Source organism: Sus scrofa, chromosome 2 (genome assembly GCF_000003025.6).
Source record: "Sus scrofa isolate TJ Tabasco breed Duroc chromosome 2, Sscrofa11.1, whole genome shotgun sequence".
NCBI classification, from domain to species: domain Eukaryota; kingdom Metazoa; phylum Chordata; class Mammalia; order Artiodactyla; family Suidae; genus Sus; species Sus scrofa.
The window spans coordinates 71,187,355-71,213,943 of NC_010444.4; the positions used below are offsets into that span (position 1 = coordinate 71,187,355).

Genomic DNA, 26,589 nt, shown 5'->3' on the forward strand with positions numbered 1-26,589 from the left:
AGGGGTCAAATCAGAGCTATAGCTGCTGTCCTACACCAGAGCCACAGCAACTCGGGATCCAAGCTGTGTCTGTGATCTACACCACAGCTCATGGCAACTCGGGATCCTTAACCTACTGAGCAAGGCCAGGGATTGAACCTGCAACCTCCTGGTCCCTAGTCGGATTCGTTAACCACTGCGCCACGCCGAGAACTCCTCTACCAAATATTTAAAGAATGAACACCAAGGAGTTCCCATCATGGCTCAGCAGTTAACAAACCCAACTAGGATCCATGGGGATGCAGGTTCAAAACCTGGCCTCACTCAGTGGGTTAAGGATCTGGGGTTGCTGTGAGCTGTGGTGTAAATTGTAGACGTGGCCGGGATCCCGAGTTGCTGTGGCCGTGGCATGGGCTGGTGGCTATAATTCCAATTCGAATGAACCCTAGCCTGGGAACTTCTTTAAATGTTTTAAAATTTTTTTAAAAAAGAAAGAATTAATACCAATTCTTCTCAAACTCTTGCCAGGAAATAGAAGAGGAGGGAATACTTCCTAACTCATTCATTCTATGAGGCCAGCATTACCCTAATACAAAAGCCAGACAAAGTCAACCCAAGAAAACTATAGAAAAATAACCCTTTTGAATACAGATGCAAAAATACTCAACAAAATACTAGCAAACCAAAAGAATTAAAGCAAAAGAATTAAACCAAAAGCATATTAAAAGAATTATACAGTGTGACCAAGTAGATTTATCACAGGTATGCAAGGATGGTTCAACATATGAAAATCAATCAGTTTAATATACCACATTACTAAAATGAAGGAAAAATGAGTCTCTCGTTTGTTGTAGAAAAAGTGTTTGACAAATGGACACACTTTCGGAGTTCCCACTGTGGCTCAGCAGTAACGAGCTCGACTAGTATTCATAAGGATATAGGTTCGATCCTTGGCCTGACTCAGTGTTGCCGTGAGCTGTGGTGTAGTTCTCATGTGTGACTCGGGTCCTAAGCAGCTGTGGCTGTGCTGTGGACCAGCAGCTGTAACTCCTATTTGACCCCTAGCCTGGAAACCTCCATATGTCACACTTGCAGCCCTAAAAAGCAAAAAAGAACATTTTTTTTTTGTGACAAAAGAAAAAGTAAAAGAAAACTAGGAATAGCAGGAGATTCAGCACAATCCCTATTTGGCAGCATTTGCAGCAAGCATATGGAAGTTCCTGGGCCAGGGATTGAATCTGAGCCACAGCTGCCACAATGCCAGATCCTGAAACCACTTCGCCACAGCAGGAGCTCCAACTTTTTTTCTTTTTTGAAAAATAGAAAGGCAGATCCTAAAAGTCACATGGAATTGCAGGGGACACTCCGTCGCCAACCAAAGGGGAGCCCAGGACCACCAGTGCTGACACCAGGGGCTGGATACTTTGGGTTTTGGGGGGGCTTTTTTGTCCTTTTTATGGCTGCACCTGTGCCATATGGAGGTTTCCAGGCTAGGGGTCGAATCTGAGTTGTAGCCGCCGGCTACACCACAGCCATAGCAACTCGGGATCCGAGCCGCATCTGTGACCTACATCACAGCTGACAGCATTGCCGGATCCTTAACCCACTGAGTGAGGCCAGGGATCGAACCCGTAACCTCATGGTTCCCAGTTGGATTCGTTAACCACTGAGCCGGGATGGGAACTCCCAGGGGCTGGATACTTTGGTGCTGTCAAGGGCCATTCTGCGCATCCTAGGATATTGAACAGCATCCCTGGCCTTCACCTGCTAGGTGCCACTGACATCACTTCCCAGTTGTGGCAACTAAAAATGTCCCTAGAGAAAAGTCCCTATCTCCTCAACCCCCTGCTAAGAACCACTGCCCTAGGGAGAAATTGGGGGGCCCAAGTTTCACTACTGTCTCACATTCTGTGTTAGTGTGTGTTTTAAGTACCACTCACCCTGTTTGGCCCTGATACCTCAGCTGTAATAGTGAATATTGCAACCACAGCTGTAGTCTGCTTGCTATGTGCCAGGTCCTGTCCTGATGAAATTTTTTTTAATGCTGCATTCACAGCATATGGCAGTTCCCAGGCCAAGGATTGAATTGGAGCCACAATTTTGTTGTGGCAACGCCAGATCTTTTAACCCATTGCATGGGGCCAGGAACGGAACCCAAACCTCCACAGCAACCAGAGCTGCTGCAGTTGGATTCTTTTTTTTTTTTTAACTTCCTGCAGCATATGGAAGTTCCCAGGCTAGGGGTTGAATAGGGCTACAGCCTCAGACCTGCGCCTCAGCCACAGCAAAGCCAGATCTGAGCTGTATCAGCAACCTACACCATGACAACGGGAACTCCTGCAGTTGTATTCTTAACCCACTGTGCCACAGCAGGAACCCCCTGTACTGATAAATTTTATATTCACAGCTGTGACAGCAGAGGCTCCAGCAGACCAGTCATGAGCCTGAGGTGCCAAGGCTGAGACACTAGGCCAGATCTTCTTGACGGCAGAGCTCCGGCAGCTCCCGCACCCAGGCACACCGGGCCATGTGTACCCAAGTTAACAGCAGCAGGGGGTGGGTGGCTTGTATGGCATGGCACTCAGCCCCAGGCTGCTATGCGTCTCTCCTACAGCTGTGGAAGCCAGAGCAGGGGTAGAGGCTGGTTACCAAGCTCGTGTTTGAGTGTTGTTGGGTGGGGTGTTGGCATGCCTTGACTCCTTGGAGCCATCAGGTGAGTGGCAACTTCCTTCCAGGCTCCTGGGGCCAGCCAGTGCCAGCCAGCATGGAGGCAACAAGGCCTGGCCCTCCTGGCAATGTCCTATGGGGTTCACGGTGGGACTGCAGAGGGCTGAGGTGTGCTGACTCAGGTTCAAAGCAGATGGGGAGTCCTGTGACACTAAGTTCGTATAACAGGAACTGCTGGGTCACCTGCTTCACACGTGAGCTCCTGGGAGGCCTTTGGGCAGCTCCAAATTCTGGCTGAGAGATTGGTACCCCCTCCTTCGGTATCACTGAGGCAAGGGACCTCGTGCATGCCTCAGGCCCTCTACCTCCCGTGTACCCCATTTTCTCCTTTCTGGCCCCCTCCAATACAGCTCTGTCCCTCATTATTTTATTTTACTTTATTATTATTATTTTGTCTTTTTGCCTCTTCTAGGGCCGCAACTGCAGCATATGGAGGTTCCCAGGCTAGGGGTCTAATCAGAGCTGTAGCCACCGGCCTTCACCGGAGCCACAGCAACACAGGATCCGAGCCTCATCTGCGACCTACATCACAGCTCACAGCAACGCTAGATCTTTAACCCACTGAGCGAGGCCAGGGATTGAACCCGCAACCTCATGGTTCCTAGTTGGATTCGTTAACCACTGAGCCACGACGAGAACTCCTCCCTCAGCATTTTAAAATGTAGATTTTGTTATTGTGCCAGTATGGAGAGGCCAACAGATTAGGAGGGGACTGCCATTGAAAAGACAGTTTGGGAGTTCCCATGGGCTCAGCAGGTTAAGGATCAGGTGTTGTCACCACAGTGGCTCAGGTTGCTACTGTGGTGTGGGTTCTATCCCTGGCCCAGGAACTTCCACATGCTGAAGGTGTAGCCAAAGAAGGAAAAGAAAAGACAGTTTGTTGCTTACAGATCCCAAGAGGAGTGGAGCATAACAGGCCCTGAAGGGCCACTTGAGGAAGCAGCAGGGTCAGTCATGAGTCAGAAGGAGCAAGGGAAAAGCTGGGCATGAGCCTTTATTGTGGTTTCTGTGGGAAAGGGTAGGTAAGGCAGGGGGGCTGTCCCTGGTGGTCTGGTACCTAGCTCTGTGACAATTAAGGCAGGGGGATATTTCCTCCTCAAGTGTAAGAGCCTGATAACAGAGGTGGCTGATTTACATATGAAAGACACCCTCCAGGTCCTTTGCTCTCTCTAGATATTGTAAGAGGGGAAGTCTGTCCCAGATCAGCAAGACTGGAAGATGTCAAAACATCCTAAAATACAGAAAATAGGAGTTCCCACTGTGGTGCAGTGGGTTAAGGATCTGGTGTTGCTGCAGCTGTGGTGTGGGTTGCAGCTCTGGCTCAAATTAGATCCCTATCTTGGGAACTTCCATATGCTGCTAGGGTGGCTGAAAAATAAAATAAAATAAAATAAAAATAAATAAAAACATGTATATAAACTATAATTTAAAAAAAGAAAAACTGGGGAGTTCCCACTGTGGCTCAGTGGGCTAAGAACCTGACTAGTATCCGTGAGGATGCCATTCAGTCCCTGGCCCCGCTCAGCGGGTTAAGGATCCAGTGTTGCCGTGAGCTGTGGTATAGGTCGAAGATGTGGCTCAGATCCTGAGTTGCTGTGGCTGTGGTGTAGGCCAGCAGCTGTAGCTCCAATTTGACTCCTAGCCCGAGAACTTCCATATGGTGCAGGTATGGCCCTAGAAAGAAAAAAAAAAAGTCACCGAAAAAATTCAGAAAGTAAAACCCATGATCAATACGCTCATCACCTCTGCTCTCACCATCTATTATCCCCTCTTCCCTGTATCATAGCTAAAACTTTTTGGCAGTGGATGAATGCCAAGGTAGCCTTCAAGTCTCTCCTGCCCAAAGAACCCTGGCATCCCCCATCCCCTCCTGCCTCACTGTTCCCCCATCACTTCCTGCTCCTAGACTCCCTCCCTGGCTCCCACCGAAAGCTAACAGATGCCCATCACCCTCAGGCCCCTGTCCACTCCTCCTCTAGAGCAGTTACCTCCTTTGGCCTCAAAGACACCACCCATTTTGTGTCTGTCATCTCTGTGACAAGAGCATTTTCCCCAGGTTCTGCCCTTGGTCCCTTTTTGGAAGGGCTGAGGCTGCACCAACCCTGTGTTGGTACTTCAGCTGCTGAGGAAAGGGTTGCAGATGCCTTATAGACTACATGTCTGGTGGCCGTGAATTTCTGCAACTTAAAGCTCATTTGCCCTTTGACGTTGGCTATACAAATCAGAGACATCTTGGAGTTCCTGCTGTGGTGCAGCAGGTTAAGGATTGGGTGTTGTCTCTGCAGCAGCTCGGGTCACTGCTGAGGCAAAGGTTCAATCCCCAGCCGGGTGCAGTGGGTTAAGGATCCAGTGTTGCTGTAATCGCAGCTCAGGTTTGATTCCTGGCCTGTATATTCTGTGGGTGTGGCTGAAAAAGACAGAAAAAAAAAAAAAAAACCCCAAAACCTCAGAAGCGTCTTCTCCTAGGGAGAAGAAGGAAAGAATTGACCTGGGACATGTTAAAGAACATGGGAAGGCTTTCAAAGTCAGCTATTAGGGTGTGTGTGTGTGTGTGTGTGTGTGTTTAGAGCCGCACCAGAGGCACATGGAGGTTGTGTGTGTGTGTGTGTGTGTGTGTGTGTTTAGAGCCGCACCAGAGGCACATGTAGGTTCCCAGGCTAGGGGCTGAATCGGAGCTAACAGCCGCAGGCTTACACCATAGCCACAGCAACACAGGATCCGAGCCGTGTCTGCAACCTACACCACAGCTCACAGCAACACTGGATCCTTAACCCACTAAGCAAGGCCAGGGATCAAACCCACATCCTTGTGGTTACTTGTCAGGTTCGTTAACTGCTGAACCATGACGGGAACTCCCAGATTAGGGTTTTTTGGCCTTTATAGGTGTAGCTTTTTTTTTTTTTTTTTAAATTTGGAGAGAAAAAGTGGTCATTTTATCTGTTTCTCCATCTTGGTGTTCTAAGCCTGAGAAGGTCTGGTCCACCCAAGCCCTGATTCCCAAACCTTCCTACACTGGGTCCTCCCCATCGAGTGAGAGATGTACACAGTGGGAGACAGATCACAGCCTGCGAGCACGTAGCTTGTGTCAAGAGAGGCATATGGTCATCCACCCACCCACCCAGGCTCTTCTTGACTCAGGGCTTCAGAGTAAAGGCCTATATGAGTTCCCTGTGGCTGCTGTAACAAGTCACCACAAACTTAGAGGCTTAAAACACCACAGATGTGTTCTCCTATAGTCCTGGAGCTCGGAAGTCCACAAATCAAGGTGTCCGCAGGGCTGGTTTCTTCCAGAGGCTCTTTGGGGTGGGGGTGGGGAAAGTTGGTTTTCTTGCCTTTTCCAGCTTTCTAGGAGCCACCTGCATTCCTTGGCTCATGGCCCTTTTCTCCGTCTTCAAAGCCAGCATCTTCTAACCTCTCTCTGACCTCTGCTTCCGCCGTCACATCTCCTTCTCTGACCCAGACCCTCCTGCCTCCCTGTCATATGGACCACTGTGGGAGTTCCCGTCGTGGCTCAGTGGTTAATGAATCCAACTAGGAACCATGAGGTTGCGGGTTCAATCCCTGGCCTTGCTCAGTGGGTTAAAGATCTGGCATTGCCGTGAGCTGTGGTGTAGGTCACAGATGCGGCTCGGATCCCCAATTGCTGTGGCTGTGGCGTAGGCCGGCGGCTATGGCTCCAATTGGACCCCTAGCCTGGGAACCTCCATGTGCCGTGGGAGCGGCCCAAGAAATGGAAAAAAAAAAAAAAGACAAAAACAAACAAGCAAACAAAACAAACAAAGAAAACCACTGCGGTTGACTGATGTTGGACCCCCTGGATAATCCAAGATCATCTCCCATCTCCAGACGGAGCAGTCACCACCACTTGCAAAGTCCCTTTTCCTGTGTGAGGTCCCATATTCCCAGGTGCTGGGCATCAGGGTGCAGACGTCTAATGCCAATAATCACAGGCATTATTTTGCCTACTGCTGCCCCTATGGGGGTCAAACTCCTAAGGGGGAGGCCCAGGGAACACCCCTGGGGAGAGGTGACATGTCCATGCTGTTCTGGAAGTGTAATTTCGGTAGAAAGGGGGAAAGAGAATTCCAGGCAGAGGTAACGGGGCACAGAAAAGAGCAGGTTGCCTGAATACCTGGCTTCAGATATGACCTGAAGCTGTTAACATCAGCACAGGAGCCCAGTGCACAGGGGGCACTCTTTTCAGGTTCCCGTCTGCAAAGTGGTGGTGCTGACCTGGGCGATTTTGCCCCCAGGGACAATTGGCCAAGTTCAGAGAGATATTTGGTTGTCACAGCTGGGATGGGGGGGTGGGGAGGGTAAATGGAAGCCAGAGATGCTGCTTCACATCCTGCAATGCAGTTCTATTTCCACCAGAAAGACTCCTCCGGCCCCAGTGCCCTGATGTCTGTGAGAAGCTCTGCTTATAGAAGCCAATTTCTGGCCCTGTCTTTCCAGACCCTGGGGCGGGGGGCTTCTTCCCCTCCCCCCAAGAAGGGTTTCTGCTCAGTGACCTTTGGCCTGTCTACCCCTGCCCCACCTTCCTGGAGAAAAGCTGTTTCTAGTTTCTCCTGACCCTTGGCCTGCCCCGGAACAGAAGTGTTTGTGTGGTTGAACCCTCCTACCTCTGGAATGTGAGGCCCTGGGAGGGAGATGAATCTGAGGAGCCTGGCTTCTCTCCCCCAGCCCCCATCCCAGGCCTGACCCGCTCTAGCCCCTGGGGCCCTGCGGCACTGGGAAGGGGAGTGAGGCGTGTGCGAAGACCACTGGTTCCGCCTCTGTGGGTCACTGGATGGAGAACAACCTAGTTCATCCATGGGGCACTGGACAGTGGGTGACAGGGCTCATGACAGGAGGAGGGGTGAGTTGGGGCTGGGGTGCCCCCTCCAGCTCCTTGTTGTCACCACCCTACAGTGCTCGCATCAGCAGGGACATCCCACAGCTGCAGGCATCTGGAGTCCCATGGATCCTCCTTGGGCCAGGGCAGGAGTGGGTGCCTGTCTCACCCACTGAGAAAGGGACTTCAGGGATGGGGGCGGGCTCTGCTGGAACATGGAGAACCTGGGTTGGTGTCTTACTGCTACTGGCCCTTAAGAGAAGAGTTGGCTGCTGGTTCAGGAGGTCAGCAGAACTTTGATGTCCGCTAGCTGCCAGGCCCTGTGCTGGGTGCTGGGTATGACACAGCCAGTCATTCCCCCAAGGAGCTCCCAGCCACGGGAGAGGGTAGGGCTCATACTGGCTGAGTGCTTAACTGAGAGCCAGACCCTTTGCCAGCACCCCATCTTCCCAGGTGGGCTGGGAGCAGAGCAGCTGCATTTCCAGAGGAAGGGAAAGGGGGGTGGGGGTGGGGAGGAGGGCGGTAGGGATCTGGGTAGAGAAAACCCCAGTGCACCAGTGCATTGGCTTAGCTCGGTGCATTGGCTTAGCTCGGAGAGGAGGGGGAGGCGAGCATGTGTTCAGTGGGACTTCCCTGGGGGTGAGCCCAGGAAAACCCCTGCTCCTGGAGCTACGAGGGGGTGCCTGTCGGGGGAGATGGCCCAGCCCTCCCAACACAGGATCCTGCCCTTGCTGTGGCTGTCACTGCTTTAGCCAGGTTCTGTGAATTTCCCTGGCCCCTGGCTGAGTCTGAGCCACAGATGTATGACTCCCCATCCTCCCCCTGGATCCCCAGGTCTGCTCGATCCACCAGAGAGTGGAGTACCCAAACCCTAAAATGCCATTGAACTGTGGCAGACTGGGCAGTGCCTGTGTGTGACGGGGCCACCTGAGCTCCCCTCCCCACAGCTGGTGGGCTGGGGCAGAATCCCATGCTCCCCCCCATGTTACAGGCTGGGCTTTGTCCTCCTGCCCCAAATTCCTACATTGAAGCCTTAACCTCCAGCATTTCAGAACATGCTGTCTTTGGATTTAGGCCCTTTCAAGAGATGACTGAGTTAAAATGAGGTCATTAGGGTGACCTAGCCCAATATGATTGGTGTCCTTGTAAAATGGGGACATTAGGACACAGACACATGCACAGAGGGAAGACCACGTGAGGACAGGGGGAGAAGATGGCCATCCTGCAAGCCAAGGAGAGAGGCCTCTGAATGAAACCAACCTTGACCTTAGACTTCTCGCCTCCAGAACTGTGAGGAAATAAACTTCTGCTGCTTAAGCCCCAGGTCTGTGCTTGGTTTTGGCAGCTCTAGTGAAGTCATATGCCCAGGATGCACCTAAGACGTCAGCCCATCAGGTGCCTAGGGATGGGGTGGGGGTAGGGAGACAAAGATAGAGATGGGCCTTTTCTCTGCCTCCTGTATGAACCTGCAGCCATCACTTTAATGGCACTACTGAGGATGCCTGCTTCCCTCCATGCTCAAGCATCTTATGCTGCTGGACCCTGGTTGGGTGGGGGAGTGGAAATAACACCCCACAGATGCCACCCTGAACCCATGACCCCCTCACCCCAGCTGGGTTCTCCTTCCCCAGAGTGGTCCTTGGGAATGATCTTCCTGGCTCCTCCACTCTCAACTTCCACCCACCTTTCACCTGCATCCTGCTCATCCTTCCTCTTGCCCATCTAACGGGACTCAATTCACGGTGAGGATTACAGTGATGATTAAACTGCGTGCACAGTACTTGGCCCAGGACCTGGGAAGCACTTATTTTTTGGCCACACCCACAGCATGTGGAAGTTCCTAGGGTGGGGATCGAACCTGCGCCAGAGCAGTGACCTGAGCCACTACAGTGACAATGCTGGATCCTTAACCCACTGAGCAACCAGGGAACTCCCCGGGAGGCACTTTTTTTTTTTTTTCTTTTTTGGTTGCCCCTCAGCATATGGGGTTCCCGGGTCAGGTATCAGACCCAAGCCGCAATTGCGACCTAAGCCACAGCTGCGGCAATGCTGAATTCTTTTTTTTTTTTTTTTTTGTCTTTTGCCTTTTCTAGGGCCGCTCCTGCAACATATGGAGGTTCTCAGGCTAGGGGTCGAATCGGAGCTGTAGCCACTGGCTTATGCCAGAGCCACAGCAGTGTGGGATCCGAGCCACATCTACAACCTACACCACAGTTCACTGCAATGCCGGATCCTTAACCCACTGAGCAAGGCCAGGGATTGAACCCGCAACCTCATGGTTCCTAGTCAGATTTGTTAACCACTGAGCCAAGACGGGAACTCCGGCAATGCTGAATTCCTAACTCACTGTGCCAGGCCAGGGATCAAAACTGCATCCCAGCTCTCCCAAGATACCAAATCTGGTTGCACCACAGTGGTAACCTCCTGGGAGGCACTCTTATTCCATGTGGTCGCAGGCCTCCTGCCTGACATTTCCAGAGGATGCACAGTTCTCCATGCCAGCTTCATCACTGAGTGTTTAGATCATTGCCAACTTTGTGCTTATTAAAGAGTGTAAGAAACATCCTCTTGCAGACAGACTATGACCCTTTTAAGATGTTCAGTATCTTCCAAAGGGCCTTTTGGATTAACGTGGCTGCCACCCCAAGGAAAGCCAGTGGTCTCAGGAGAGTCTTGGGTATTAGAATGATCTTTGCCTTGACCAGCCCGTCTGAGGTTTGACTCTCTCTCAGTGAACTGTTTCTGATCTTTGCTCCTTTGGCCCTTATCAATTTGCGTGAGCTTTTAATAGCTGATAACACACCTGGCTGGGTTTTCTGGCACGATTCACTCTTAACTGCTTGAGAGCAGAGGTTAGCACATGTGAAGCGTTCCAAGAGAGGCCACCGGCTGGGCTTTTGGACCTTTCGTCTGGCGAGCTGAGCAGCGCGAGGGTTTTGTGCTACATGGAATGTGGGAGTTGCCAGGGTGGGGCACCGACCCTTGGTGCTCTTGCCCTGGCACATCCGGGCAGGTGGGAGGCACCCTGTGGGCAGCCCCTGGCAAATCTACAGGCCCCTGGCCCACTTCCCATGGGATACTGGATAAGGAGCAGGGCTGAAGAATGGTCACAGCAAATTGAGCATCTGCCAATGACTGAGAGGCACAAAGCCTCCTTCTCATTCACAAAGAACAGATTGAGGGAAATGGCCTGGGGGTGCTTCAGAAAGGGTTACTATGTGACCCAGCCACACAGTATCTATCCTGGTATCTATCCAAGAGAAATGAAACCTATGTTCACACAAACACTTGTCCATGAAGCCAAAAGGTGGAAACAGCCCAAAGCATCCATTGACAGATGAATGAACTGACAAAATGTAGTCCAACAGTATGGTGGAATATTATTCAGCGTAAAAAAAGAATGAGGTACACTACAACACAGATGAACTTGGAAAACCGGATGCTCAGAGTACGAAGCCAGGCACAAGAGGCCACATGTCGTATGATTCCGTTTATAAGAAGTGATCAGAATAAGCAAATCCATGGAGTCAGGAAGTAGGTTAGGGGTTTCCGTCACCGCACAGCAGAAATTAATCCAACTAGGAATGAATGAGGTTGCAGGTTTGATCCCTGGCCTCGCTCGGTGGGTTAAAGATCTGGTGTTGCTGAGAGCTGTGGTGAAGGTTGCAGACGTGGCTCGGATCCGGTGTTGCTGTGGCTCTGGCGTAGGCTGGCAGCTGTAGCTGTGATCAGACCCCTAGCCTGGGAACCTCCACATGCTGCGGGTGTGGCCCTAAAAAGCAAAAAAAAAAAAAAGTAGGTTAGTGGTTGCCAGGGGCTGGGGAGGGACTGCTAATGAGCATGGGGTTCCTTTTGGGAGTGATGAAAATGTGCTGGAATGAGATAGCAGTGAGGTTTGCACAGCTTTGTGAATATACTAGCAACTGCTGAATTTCTGTTTAAGTTTTTATTTAAAGAAGCATTACAAAAATCCCCACAGATACATGTAAAATATTTATTTTATTTTATTTTTATTTTTCCTTTTTTTGTCTTTTTGCCATTTCTAGGGCCGCTCCTGCAGTACATGGAGGTTCACAGGCTAGGGGTCGATTCGGAGCTGTAGTCACTGGCCTACGCCAGAGCCACAGCAACGCAGGATCCGAGCTGTGTCTGCGACCTACACCACAGCTCACGGCAATGCTGGATCCTTAACCCACTGAGCAAGGCCAGGGATCGAACCCGCAACCTCATGGTTCCTAGTCGGATTCGGTAACCACTGCACCACGATGGGAACTCCAAAATATTTAGAGACAAAACAAGGAGAACCTGTATGGCATGAAAAAAAGAAAAGTTGGATTTTAAAAACATAGAAATCTTATTCTTTTTTGTCTTTTTGCCATTTCTTGGGCCGCTCCTGCAGTACATGGAGGTTCCCAGGCTAGGGGCCTAATCAGAGCTGTAGCCACCAGCCTACACCAGAGCCACAGCAACTCGGGATCTGAGCTGCGACCTACACCACAGCTCACGGCAACGTCAGATCCTTAACCCACTGAACAAGGCCAGGGATCGAACCCGCAACCTCATGGTTCCTAGTCAGATTCGTTAACCACTGCGCCATGACGGGAACTCCGAAAACCTAGAAATCTTAAAAATGAAAAAAATAAAAAGTGACACAGTGGCTTCTACCTCATCACTGGCAGGAATGAGAAAGGTGATAGTGGAAGTGAAAGTGATCACTGTCAACAACACTGACCCTCAGAATCAAAGCTATGGGGCCTGTGCTGATCTTTGACAAAAAAGGTGATAAAATGCCATTGCCTGGAAAGACATCCGAGTGGAAGGGACATGGGTCAGATCCAGAAAGGTCATTCCATTTTTGGAGGGGTTTTCTGGGCTGTGCGTGAGGCATGTGGAAGTTCCCAAGCTGGGGACTGAACCTGTGCCACAGTGGTGACAGTGCTAGGTCCTTAACCCACTGAGCTGCCAGGGAACTCCAAAAAGCTCATTCTGGAAACCAAAACTCGCCAAGCGCACGCAGGTCAGTGACTCAGGTGATCTCACACCATGGCATTTGGGAAACACGCTTCTCAGATCAGCACTTGGGCTTTTATTACTCCAAGGCACTAAGCACAGAATTCTCTATGCTCGAAGGTCACCCTGGGCAACAGCTACTCTGCTCAGGGTCTGTGCTACTCGTGTTCCTGAGGTGGCAGTGCCACCTGTCTGTTACAAATAAGCAACCTGAAGCTTGGGGAGGTTATCAGCGCGGCAACTCCTGGATGAATGCCCTGTGCCCGCCCCAGGGCCAGGCTCTCAGGGGCGGAAATGTATACAAGCAGGAAGCATGGGTGACCCAGGCCTGGAAGCAGCAGGTACCCATGGCTTACTTCTCTAGCAAGGGGGTGATCAGGGCTGTGAGCTTCAAAGGGTGGCCAACCTGAACCTAAACTCAACTGCCCACAGAAAAGTCAATGTGGCTTCCTGGTTTTCTATACAACCCACCTACTCAGCACTTGAGGTGGAATCAGACTGTAGTCGGGGCCCCAAAGAGCTCAAGTACCAGAAGGTTCTTTGGGCTTGTCCAGGCTGCCCGGCTTTGGTCCTCAGGACGGCTGCTTCCCAATCCACATTGCTGAGTGTCTAGCAACTCAGGCCACCGCATTCTCCACACCTGGCTGTCTCCAAGTCCCAGAGATCCCACCTCTAAAACATCTGGAATGCTCCTCCCCATACTCTGCCCCTCGTCTGCTTTGACAGCTCTCCCCCTGGTTGTCTTGACAGCCTCCTTGACACCACCCTTGCCTCTGGGTCCCTTCCTTCAAATAAAGAAGCAAAGAATCAATGCTTTTGGTCTTGTTTCTTTTTTGGCTGCCCCACAGCACATGGAGTTCCTGGGCCAAGGATCAGATAGGATCCACAGTTGCGACCCAAGCCACAGCTGCATCAACACCAGATCCTTAACCCACTGTGCCAGGTCAGGGATTAAACCTACGTCCCAGTGTTCCAAAGATGCCGCCTATCCCACTGTGCCACAGTGGGAACTCTGCAAAGAATCAGTGTTAAGTGTCTCATTTAAAATTCTCTTTGGCTGGGGTCTTCCCTGATGGCCTAGCCCTTGTCACCCTGGTAGGTTCCTGTGTCTGTGTGTCCTCCTCTCCCTCACAGCAGTGATATCTTCAAGCTGCGTCATCGTTGGGTTTCTTGACCTCACAGACCCTCAGAGCCTGTGCTTAGAGGGATAACCAGAACCATCTAGAACTTCGGTGGCTGGCGCGCACTTGGATTCTGACCCCTAAGAACCCAAACTATGCTTCTTACTGAAAAAATAAACAAAAAACCCTCCAAATTCCTAAAAGCAAAACTCCTATCTCAAACTCAGACTAAGGAAATAAAGATCTCTGAGACGAGGTACAACCAGTATGGAAAACAGTATAGTGAGTTCCCATTGTGCCTCAGTGGTAACAAACTCGACTAGTAACCATGAGTGGGGTTCAATCCCTGGCTTCACTCAGTGGGTTAAGTATCTGGCCTTGCCATGAGCTGTGGTGTAGGTCGTAGACACAGCTCAGATCCCAAGTCGCTGTGGCTGTGGCATGGGCCAGCAGCTGCAGATCTGATTCGATCCCTGGCCTGGGAACTTCCACATGCCATGGGTATGGTCCTAAAAAGTAAAATTGAAAAAAAAAGAAAGAAAGAAAGAAAGAAAACAACATGGGGGTACCTCAGAAAACTAAATATAGAACAACCATCACATGGTCCAGCAATCCCACTCCTGGGCATATATTCAGACAAAATTTTCACTAAAAAAGATACATGCATCTCTATGTTCATTGCAGCACTGTTCACAATAGCCAAGACATGGAAACAACCTAAATGTCCATCAACAGATGAATGGATTAAAACAATGTGGTACACATACACAATGGAATACTTACTCAGCCATGAATAAGAACAAAATAATGCCATTTGCTACAACATGGATGGACCTAGAGATTCTCATCCTAAGTGAAGTCAGAAAGAGAAAGACAAATACCACGATATCACTAATAGCTGGGGGAGGGAGTGGGATGGACTGGACTTTGGGGTTAGTAGATGCAAACTATTGTATTCAGAAGGGATATAGCACTTGTGATGGAACATGATGGAGGATAACATGAAACAAAGAATGTCTATGTATGCATAACTGGGTCACTTTGCTGTACAGAACATTGTAAATCAACTATAATTTTAAAAATAAAAAATATCTCTGAGATTAAGCAGACCTGGACCCTGTCCTTACTAGACATGTGCACTTGGGCAAGTCACCTCCCTTGCTCTTAGACAGTCTCAACTCACCATGGTCAACTAAGCCCTGTGCGTCTTATTTCTTTCAATCCCATGAGCTGCCAGCTGGCCTGCTCTTGGTTCCTAAGTGTATCAGGCTCCTGTCTACCTCAGGGCCTTTGCACTTGCTGTTCTTGCTGCCTGAAACATTCTGCTTCCCTTTGCCTGGTGACTCACCCTTCCTGCCTCAGCTGCAACACTACTGACTGGGAAAGCCTGCCCTGGCTGCCCCAAAATGAAGTCAGGTCTTCCTGTTACACACTTTGCTGGCACTCCAAACCTCTAAAGACTGTAATTATTTGTGTAACTTCTTATAATTAAGACTTAAAAAGCAGAAATTCCTTTGTGGAGTAGCAGGTTAAGGATCTGGCGTTGTCACAGCTGTGGCACAGGTCACAACTGCGGCATGGGTTTAATCCCTAGCCTGGGAACTTCCACATGATGCAGGTGTGGTGAGAGAGAGAGGGAGAGAGAGAGAGACAGACACTGACTTAAGAAGCACTTTATGCTAGGCTCTGTTTCAGAGATTCTAAAAGTGGGTGACTTCATTTCATTTTCATAGTACCCTCATAAAGTGCTATAATTACTCCCATTTCAGACTTTAGGGGAGGCTAAAGTTCAGAAAGATTAACTAATTTGTCCAAGGTTGCACAGCTCTTCAGTGTCAGAGTGTCCCTCATATGCCTGTCCTCACAAGTTGACTCTGAGTTCTATGAGGGCAGATGCCATATCTGGTTGTTGCTGTATCCCCAAGGTTAAGTGCCTATACCAGATACATTATGGGAGATTACAAAGTATTGATGATCTAAAAGAAACAACACCCTGATAGCAACAAGCACTCCTAGTGCCCAGATCCTGGTTTCTAATACCTTTCACTAATGTATCTCTCCACCAGGCTTGGAGAGATGGCTGATCCTAGGACTGGGGCAGGACATATACATCTCATAGTGCCAGAAAGTAAGGATGTTCTTCAAAGAAAACAAACCCCAAAAACATAAACAACAAGGTCCTGCTGTAGAGCACAGAGAACTATATTCAACACGCTGTGATAAACCATTATAGAAAAGAATACGAAAAAGAATATAGTTAAAACTGAGTCACTTTGCTGTACAGCAGAAATCAACACAACATTGTAAATCAACTACACTTCAATAACATGAATTAAAAAACCCAAACCAGAATCAAACACATCGACGGGATTGTGTCAAAGGCCAAAGGAGCCAACTGAAAGGGCTGGAGTAATTTGAGCAACAAAATAAACAAAGTAGTACTGGATTATAATCCACAGTATAAGTAAATATCCAGGAGGCCATACGATATAATTAGATGATTGGATTAAACTAATAAATGGGAGGGAGAAGAGAGAAGTCTTTCATGTACAAGAATTCCAAATAAATTTATGTAGCTATCCCTCCTCGAGAGGAACATACTCTCCCTGCTCCCTGTGGGCTGCACACAGTGACTTCCTTTCCAAGCAAAGGAGGGAGAAAGTAACTTGATAGTGGAGAAACCTGGCAAATACTAACTCAGCCAGGAGATGAAGGCCAATATCAACAGGCAGAAAAGAGTTGATAGTACGTCCTTGATACAATGTGAGGAGACTGGCCCTTCATCTCTTTGGTCTGCCTCCCTTAAACCCATCACCCCAGTATTATCACGAGAAAAATACCAGACAAATTCCAATAGGGGGACATCCTACCAATACCTCACCAGCTCTCCTCAAAATCATCAGGATCATTGAAAACAAGGAAAGTCTGAGAGTTCCTGTTGCGGTGCAGTGGAAACGAATCTGACTACTATCCAGGAGGATGCAGGTTTGATCCCTGGCCTCGCTCAGTGGGTCAGGAATCCAGTGTTGCCTTGAGCTGTGGTGTAGGTCGAAGACGCAGCTGGGATCAGGCATTGCGGTGGCTGTGGCGTAGGCTGGCAGCTATAGCTCCCATTTGACCCCTAGCCTAGGAATCTCCATATGCCACAGGCTCGGGCCTGAAAAGCAAAAAATAAATAAAAACAAGGAAAGGCTGAGAACCTGCCAAAGTCAAGAGGAGTCTAAAGAGACAAGATAACTAAGAAAACTGATCTTACTAGTTCTCAGCCAAGGGGAAAGAAAATTAACTACGTGCAGTGATGGATGTTAATCATTCACCAAACTTACTGTGGTGATCACTTGGCAATATACACATGTATCAAATCTTTAGGTTGTACACCTAAAACTAATACAGTGCTACGGGTCAATTATATCTCTCTTTAGAGAGAGAGGGGACGAATAAATGTAATGTGGTATCTTGGATGAAATACTGGAAGAAAAGAAAGACATTAGGAAAAAGGAAAACCAGAACTGGAACTGTGGAGTTCCCATTGTGGCTCAGTGGGTCAAGAACCAGACTAGTATCCATGAGGATCCAGGTTCCATACCCAGCCTCACTCAGCGGGTTAAGAACCTGGCGTTGCTATGAACTGCGGTGTAGGTCAAAGACATGGTTGGGAGCCGGTGTTGCTGTGGCTGTGGCATAGGCTGGCAGCTGCAGCTCGGATTCGGCCCCTAGCCTGGGAACTTCATATGCCGAGGGTGTGGCCCCCAAAAGAAACAAAACAAAGCAAACAAACAAACAAAAAATAAAACAGAAACCCTAGTGAACAATAATGTATCGATATGGGCTTATTATGTATACCAAATATATCACACTGATGAAAGATGTTACAAATAGGGAAGCTGGGTGTGGGGAAGATGGTAACTCTGTATTTTCTGTGCAAGATTTCTGTAAATCTAAAACTCTTCTAAAAAATAGCAGATTAATGATAGCAATAGTGAAGCATAGATAAACGAATGAAAAGACTTCATTATTCATCATGGTGACAATGATTATAGCTCCCTTCTCACAGAGCTATTGTGAGGACTCCACAGAGCTCACATAGAGCGTTTTGCACACAGTATAAGCTCTATTCAGGGTATTGCAATTGTCACCATTCTATTAAATCTATGCCATCCACTATGGGAGCCACAGGCTTTAGGTGACCAATTTTTTTTTCTTATTTTTTTTTTTTTTACCAAATTTAAATTAAATAAAAATTGAAGTTCCCATTGTGGCTCAGGAGTAAAGAACCTGACGTTGTCTCTGTGAGGATATCAGTTCAATCCCTGGCCTTGAGAGCTGCGGCACAGGTTGCAGATGTGGCGCGGATTGGGCATTGCTGTGGCTGTGGCGTAGGCTGGCAGCTGTAGTTCTGATTCAACCCTTAGCTTGGGAACTTCCATATGCCACAGATGGGGACATAAAAAAAAAGTAAAAATTAAGTACATTAAAAACCTGGGAATTCTCGCTCCAGCACAGTGGGAACAAATCTGACTAGTATCCATGAGGATGTGGGTTTCATCCCTGACCTCGCTCAGTGGGTCGGAAATCTGGCATTGCCGTGAGCTGTGGTGTGGGTCGAAGACACAGCTTGAATCCCAAGTTGCTGTGGCTGTGGTGCAGGCTGGCAGCTGTAGCTCCAATTTGGCCCCTAGCCTGGGAACTTCCATATGCCATGGGTGCGGTCCTAAAAAGCAAACAACAACAACAACACCCCTCAGTTCTTCAGTACCATGTGCCACCAGCCACATGTCAACTGCCCAAAAGCCACATGGAGCTGGTGATTATTAAATGAGACACTGCTGATTAAAAGGCATGCCCATGATGGGAGAAAGTTCTGTTGGATAAACATGACACTATACTACACTATGATTATTTTTTCAGTGTTCTTGACTCTTTCTGGTCCTTCTGCAGATCCTATTGTCTCAATCTTCCTAACAGTCCTCTTTCAAACTGAAATCCCCACATTCCTCACCTATGCCCTCTGTCCAATTTACTTTTCCTCTTACCACTTTTCACCACTGTGTGTGGAATCCACTTGATTTCTTTTCTGCCTCCTCATCTAGCACTGCACGGTCTCATACAGTAGTCACTGGCAACTGCGCTGTTGAGCCCTTGAAACGTAGCCAGTCCAACTTCAGAAGCGCTGTGAGTGTAAAAAAACACCAGATTTCAAAAGCACGTAAAGAAGGAAAAAAAAAAAAAAACATAAAAAGATCTCAGAACTTTTTATATTGGTTACATGTTGAAACAGCTTTTTGGACATAAATTGGGTTCAATAAAACACATCATTAAAATTAACATCTCCTGTTTCTTTTTATTTTTCCCCCTCTAGCATGGCTATAAGAAACGTTAAATTACTCATGTGGCTAACATTTGTGGTACGCTTATACCGCTCTTGGACAGAGCCAGCCTAGAATGTCAACCAAATAGAGGCAGGTATTTTGGCTAGTTCACTGTGCACACATTGACTGGCACGTAGTAGGCACTCAATTAAATTTTAATGAATGGGTGTTAGGCTGAGCATCGGGGTAAACTGCTAGCTCTGATAAGCAACACTGATGGAACGCTGACGGCATCCCATGCCCCGCCTACTCATTACACCAGATAAGGAAACTGAGGCCCGCCGAGGTGACGTCAGCCCCTGCCCAAGGGTACGTAGTGCGGAAACGCTGGGGCCAGGATTCGAACCCGAGTCCTGCCTTTACAGTCCTGGTGCACTGACCGCTCCTACCTTGTAGGGTGGTAACGGTGGCCGCGGCGGCGGTGGGACACATAGGCTCGAGACACACAAAATGCCCCCGATAAAGGGCGCGGCTCTTCGGTCACCGCCTTCCGTCGGCCGCCGTGGGCCAAGCCCCAACTGGCCCCCTCCGCGGCCATCGCCGGCCACCCGCGTCTCTGCCTGCCGCCGAGCCCTTCTCAGGCGGCGCCAGCCGGAAGTCCCGCCTCCGCCGCGCGCCCCGGGGCGCCGCGACAGCAACGCCGGCCAACGAGAAGCGCGCAGTGGCGGACGCTGGCCAATGGGTGCGCGCGTCGGGGGGGCGTGTCCGGGCCGCGGGCCGGAGCGGGTCGTGCGCGCTGAGGAGGAGCCGCCGCCGCCGTCGCCGTCGCCGCCGCTGCCGCCACCGCTACCGAGGCCGAGCGGAGCCGTTAGCGCCGCGCCGCCGCCGCCCGCCCGACCCGGAGCAGCCCCGGGCCATCCCGCCCGCGTCCAGGTGAGGCGGGGGCCTTCGGCGGCGCTCGACGGGGTAGGCCGCGGCAGGCCTGAGCTCGCCTGGCCGGGCCGCGGGCGCTCGCGGGCCTGCACCGGCCGAGGCCCAGGCCGCGCGGGGCTGGGAGGGGACGCGCACGGGCCTCGGCGAGCTGGCGAGGGCCGGCCGCTGTGGGCGCCGGCGACAGGCCCCGGGCCGGATTCCTTGGCCGCCGCGAGGGCCGAAAGAGGGGGACGCGGCGTGGGCACGCGCCTGGCGGCCGGGCTCCACGGCCGGGCCGGGGTAGTCTTGCAAGCCGGCTATCCGGGGGCGGGAGAGCGAAGCCAGAGACGAGGGAGTCGGGTGAGCGCCTTCAGCGCGCAGAGGTCACGGCCCACGGGCACGCTCCCCGGGGAAATCCTATACATTCTTTTGTGGTCGTTGTCAGAGGACCGCGGCCGATCTGAGGTCCTTTTAGAAGTGTGCAAACCCTTCACTATGTATGAGGGTCGAAGAAAAATATATATTTATGGACGCCATCTCTAACAAAGCTGTTTTTGAGGCGTGGGACGTTTGGGTTTGTAAAATTGTGTGTGTGTGTAAAACATAAACTGCACGCAGTTGAACAATGGAGGATGGATGTTCTTCCTTTTCCGGCGTCCTCCGCTGCTAGGCTTATTAAAATGGGTTCTAATACCTACTGTTTGTAGGGCATGTGGGGAAGAACTTCTGCAGGCCCTGCCCCTGGAGGAACAGAGCCCCCTCCCCTTTACTGAAAGTATTCCTGTGGAATCCTGAGAACCAATGTCCAGAAGTGGGACGATGGGGAGGAGGATTCAAGGGTTTTCAACCTTGGCGCTACTGACATTTGGGATCTGATCATTTTTGGTTTGTGGGGGAGGGCTGTTCTGTGTATGGTAGGATGCTGAGTAGCATCCCTGGCCTCTACCCACGAGACGCCAGCAGCATCCATGTCCCCTAGTTGTGAAGATCAAAAATATCTTCAGATGTTGCTGAAAGTATCTCACACACACACACACACACACACACACGCGCGCGCGCGCGCTTACACATGTGAGAACCACCACTGGACTAAATGATATTACCCTAAAAGTTCCCTTAGCCCCATCTCTGATGCCTTGGAACGGAAGGCTCCCAAAACGTTGAACAGATTCAGCTGTGGGAGCCTTCGTTTTCTTATCTATGAAACAGGACGGATGAGAATATTGCTGTACAGATATTAAGGATGTGGGAAACCCCAGCATTGTGTGTGACCTGTGCCTGGTAGGCATTGAATATATAACATTATAAACAGTTGACAGTGTTTAGTGAGCATTTACTAGGTGTTTTACACTCACAGACTTTTGTTTGTCTTTAGCCTTGAGGTAGGTGCCGTTGTAATTTCTATTTGGGGACAAAGAAACAGGCTTGCATGGGTCACTTAATGTGACCAGTCTCACACAGTGAAGTGTGATGATGGCAGGAGTTGAGCTCAGGCCCTCTGATTCGGAGTCTTTACTCTTAGGCACTGGATTTTACTGCCGTTATAATCGCAGGGTCCAGGGGACCTCAGTTGACATTGCATTGAATTATCATTGAGCATCTTCTGTGTACAGGATTCTGTGCTGGGATCTGTTACAAAATTCAAGGTCCATCAAGAAGCAAAGCTATATGAACATCTCAAAATGTGGAAAAAATGTTTATGTTGAAGCACTGATTTGGAGGCAGAATTTCAGTTTGGATGTGTTGAGTCTGAGGTCATGGGACAGCAAAGTGCAAAACAAGAGGAGAATTATAAAAATGCCATCTTCTTGATGCTTGCTTTTGCCTCTTTCACTCCTGTTCCCACCTCTATCATCTTTCCACACTCCAGCAAGAGTTGTCTTTTTTTTTTTTTTTTTTTTTAATGCAGGTCTGATTATGTTACTCCCAATTAAGAGTCTTCGGGTGGGGAAAAATAATTTTTTAACCTATTTATGTGGCTTAAAAGCTACCTCAAGTTTGAGATCCCAGGTCTTTTGCACTCTAATCCTCCCTTCTGTTTTGATTTTACCTGCACATCAGCCCTAAGCGCCAACCCTTCTCTACCTGTTGCCCCCACTGCTTGGAATGCCATTGTCCTCCACCTCGAGATCTCTTTCTCATGCTGTGTGGCTCAGGTCAGAGCTCACTCACCATTTGAAGCCTCCTCCGACTGCCACACTTCCTCTGGCCACACTGCAAATATTTCTTCCCTCGTTTGTGTCCCCATCTCATTCAATGGAATCAAATGCTGGTGAGAGAAGTGCAGTTGCCTCCTTTCGCCCCAAGGTGGCAGTAGTGATGCAGCGAGGCTGATCGGAGAACTCTCGGTCGGGGAAGACCAGAGGAAACCAGACCACGGAAGGGAGGTTAGTTTTGCTTCCCTCCTTTAACCAACTTTCTCTGCCCTGATGCTATGTCCTAGGCACCATGCTAGGCTCTGGGGGGGGGGGGGCGCATTGGTGATTTCGAGGTGTTGCATAGATTGTTTTAGCTCACTCTGTTGAGTGTGATAATGGCTCTGTGCTGACTGATTTTTCCCCACCCGAAACAGAGAAGGAAACTGTTCCCCCATAAGGGAGATCACAGAATCTTCCCGGAGGAGGTGAAGCTTGAGGGGTGGGGAGGAGTCAGCCAGGCCAAGACTGTGGGGAAGGACTTGGCAGGATGCAGGAACGGTACAGGCAAAGGCATGGAGGCAGGAACATCTTGGTTTGTGCAGGGAATTGTGTGGTATTTCAGAGGTAAGACGGTGAAGTGAGTGGTGGCAAGAGGACTCACACAGCTGGTGTGCTGAGGGCATGGGCGTGTCCTGTAGGCCAGGCCAGGGCTAGCAGTTTCAGTTCACAAAGTGGAGGAGGCAGATCTGCACACAGAGGAAGGGCTGTAGGGGGCTATTGCTGAAGGCCAGCAAACCATTTAGGAGGTGGTGACTTTCCTGTAAATCTGAAAAATGACAAACATGACCCAGGGCTATAGTGGTGGTAAAGACAATTAAGGACCCAGGACCCAGTGGGTGTTTAGCTTTGGAAAGTGAGCAAGATAAAACAGCAGTGGTTGATTCTGAGTCCCTGTTTGAGTGCCTGGAAGGTAGATAACGGTTACTAAGAGAAACAGAGAAGGCAGGAGGAGTGGTTTGGAATGTGGACACAGACATCATTGGAGTAGGAGGCATGTACATGGATAGACAGGAAGTGGGAAGGTGGCAGAAGGTAGCGTCCATACATGTTGATGGGGCTTGATCATACGCTTGCTGGCCACTGTCACTTGACCCAGAGCCTCGTGTGCATTGGCCACGTCAGTGAGCACGCTTTTATAGACTGAACATATGAAACCTCACTGCTTGTTCATTGTGGCAGGGAACAGGGAGAAAGAGAAGAAATCACCTCCTCAAGGAATTTACAACCTAAATCGGGGAGAAAAGACTTAGATAGATTTGAGAGATCAAGTAATAAAAGGATGAAGCCTCGGGTAGCAACAGCATTGAGTGCGTTGAAAGAAATGATTGTTGCTTGGGTTTTGTCTTTGATGAAAGAGCTGGTGTCCAAACTGGTGATTGTGATCAGAGAGGCGTGGGCAGCAGTTTCCAGGTGCAGCCAGTAGCCTGAGTAAGTAAGGAGTCGGGCACAAAGAGGTCCAGATGCCTGAGGGGACTGGCTTGGGCAGGCAGAGGCTCAAGAAGTCAATTCAGAATATTATGCCAGGGGCAGGTGGTAGACCGTTTCTGGGCAGAGTCAAGAGGTGAGCTTGGAAGATTGCTTTTCTGAGTGAGAGGTAAGGATGGACAGACCAATCAAGAGGTTTTTGCAGTACTGAAGTGGCCCGGTAATGGCCTGAACTTGAAGGTTGGAACTGGGACTGCTTCTTTATCTTGTATGCCTCCTGCCTTGCTCCTGCCTGGCTCGTGGTTGCACTCTGTGTGTGCTAGAGGAAGGAAGGTTAGAAAGGAGCTCAGAAGTGACTGGATCCAGCTGTCACTTCAAAGAGACGTTTATGGAGTTCCCATTGTGGCTTATCTGTAACGAATCTGACTAGTATCCGTGAGGATTCGAGTTCGATCCCTGGCCTCGCTCTGTGGGTTAAGGATCTGGCGTTGCTGTGAGCTGAGGTGTAGGTTGCAGATGTGGCTCAGATCCCGTGTGGCTGTGGCTGTGGCATGGGCTGGCAGTTACAGCTCTGATTGGACCCCTCGCCCAGGAACTTCCATATGCTGCAAGTGCAGCCCTTAAAAAAAAGAAAAAGAAAAGGCAGAGACATTCATGCCAGAGGAAAGATTCACAGGAGAGGGAACAAAAGAACAGCCCAATGGCAAGACCGATGTCACCAGGAACAGGGAGACAAACAGAACAGGAGCAATATGGAGGGAAAAGACTAAACCGGGTTTGGAGAGCTCAGTTTGAAATAATCGTTTGGCCAGGAGACCAGCCAGGAGTCACTATAGGCAAGAGGTGACAGGAACCTGAACAAGGATGATGGCAGAGAGATGAGGGCAGAGTAAGACATCTCAGATGTAAAACTGGTAGAACTTGGTGCTCACTTGGCTTTGGAGGATGGAGAGAGGTGGCCTGGGTACAGGTGTGTGTGTGCCACCAACTGAGGTAACTTGGGAAGAGGAGCAGGTCTGAAGAGGGTGGCGAGGATGGGAGGAGAGGAGATGGGGATGCTTTCAGCAGGAGGTCAGGGAGAAAGGCGCTCACTTTGATTTTGTTAATAAAGAGTACGGGGACAAGGAGTAACCGTTGTAGGTTAGTGATAACAAACCCAGCTAGGATTTCCCATTGTGGCGCAGTGGTTAACGAATCCGACTAGGAACCATGAGGTTGCAGGTTCGATCCCTGGCCTTGCTCAGTGGGTTAAGGATCCGGCGTTGCCATGAGCTGTGGTGTAGGTTGCAGATGTGGTGCGGATCACATGTTGCTGTGGCTCTGGCATAGGCCGGCGGCTACAGCTCCTATTCAACCCCTAGCCTGGGAACCTCCGTATGCCATGGGAGCAGCCCAAGAAATAGCAAAAAGACCAAAAACAAAAAAAACAAAAAAAAACAAAAAAAAAAACAACCCAGCTAGTATCCGTGAGGATGTAGGTTTGATCCCTGGCCTCGCTCAGTGGGTTAAGGATCTAGCATTGCTGTGAGCTCTGGTGTAGGTTGCAGACAAGGCTCTGACAGACCTAAGCTCTAGCACTAACCCCGCTGCTAATTAGCCAAACCACTGTTGGTATGTTATTTCCCGTCCCGGAGCTTCAGGCTCCTCATCTGCAAGCTAGGGGGTGACCACCTACTTTGCAGCTGGCAGCTACAGCTCCAATTCTACCCGTAGCCTGGGAACTTCCATATGCTTTGGGTGTGGCTCAAAAAAAAAAAAAAAGGTATGTCTGTCAAAGCCTGTGGGTTTTTCCTTCCAGGACATGGAGGGACCTTGACCAGCCAGAAAGAAGCCAGAACTCTTAGCAGGGCTGTGGTCTGATCAAGTCCCAACTGGGGCCCATGGGGACTTTGATGCATCCAGACACCGGGCTGCACCTGCCCCTCACCTGCTGTGCCTCTCACCTGGGCTGCTCAGCCTGGCAGACATGGAATTACTATGACCTAGCTGAGCTGCCCCAGCTGGGCAGCTTTCCCCTCGCTGGGCTGTGGGAAGGGAGAGTAAGGAAACAGGGACCATGTCCACCTGAGTGAGCCCTCACCTTGCATAGCCATTATAATTGGGTCAGATGGTACCTTCAGCTTTTTTCTGGTACCAGAGTATTCCCTGGGTGACCCTACTTTCCTAAGACTTTCACCTTGGAGAACTGGGGACTTTACATCTGGAAATGACCTTAGAAATAATTTAGTCCAAGCCCTGTTATATGATGTGTGAAGTGTCAGGGTTGAGCCTGAGGATATATTTGACTGTTCTAGTTTTGTTCTGGCCCAAGTTGTTTAGAAAGCCTCCACTGTGACTATAAAATGAGACAGATTCTCAGGGGTGCCTGATGGAAACCAGTCTTGTTGCTTTGCATATATACCACCTACGTATGTTTTGTGTCATTTATACACACACACATACACACCCTTATATACATAGTAGGTATACTGCCGACATGGACATCACTGAAGCCACACAGACTACAAGGATTGTTTAAAATTGTGCAGTGGGAGAGTTCCTGTCATGGCTTAGCAGTAAGAAGAACCTGACTGGTATCCATGAGGAAATGTGTTTGATCCCTGACCTTTCTCAGTGGGTTAAGGATCCAGCATTGCCGTGAGCTGTGGTGGAGGTCGCAGATACGGCTCGGATCCTGCATTGCTGTGGCTGTGATACAGGCTGGCGGCTGCAGTTCCAATTTGACCCCTCACCTGGGGACTTCCATATGCCACAGGTGTGGCCCTAAAAAGACACACACACACAAAAAATAGTATGATGGGGCTAAAAGCCTTCTGAGGTCATCCAAAAGGACTTCTCTGTGATATTTCCGTTACTAGAAACATTTACAAATCTACGGGAACTGCTTTGCTAAACTAAGTTTCCCTTGATTCTGTGCATTGGGGTGGGACTGGATGATCCTAAAAAATTAAGATACTAAATGTGTTAATAGACTGTAGGTACAATTTCTTTTTATTTTATTTTATTTTTTGTCTTTTTGCCATTTCTTGGGCTGCTTCCCGCGGCACATGGAGGTTCCCAGGCTAGGGGTCTAA

General features: G+C 49.7%; 2 protein-coding genes across 2 annotated transcripts in view; one reads left to right on the top strand and one right to left on the bottom strand.

Moving 5' to 3' along the window:
• CCL25 (C-C motif chemokine ligand 25) overlaps positions 1–19,596 on the bottom strand; it is a 31,885-nt gene extending 12,289 nt beyond the window's left edge. Inside the window, exons 1-2 of the mRNA XM_005661258.3 lie at positions 19,430–19,596; positions 18,705–18,841 (exon numbers count right to left, since the gene is read on the bottom strand). The gene's annotated coding sequence lies outside the window, so the exon portion shown is untranslated. The remainder of the gene's footprint in view (positions 1–18,704; positions 18,842–19,429) is intronic.
• The window catches only part of ELAVL1 (ELAV like RNA binding protein 1), a 38,723-nt gene continuing 31,920 nt past the window's right edge, over positions 19,787–26,589 (top strand). Inside the window, 1 exon segment of the mRNA NM_001195334.1 lies at positions 19,787–19,913. The gene's annotated coding sequence lies outside the window, so the exon portion shown is untranslated.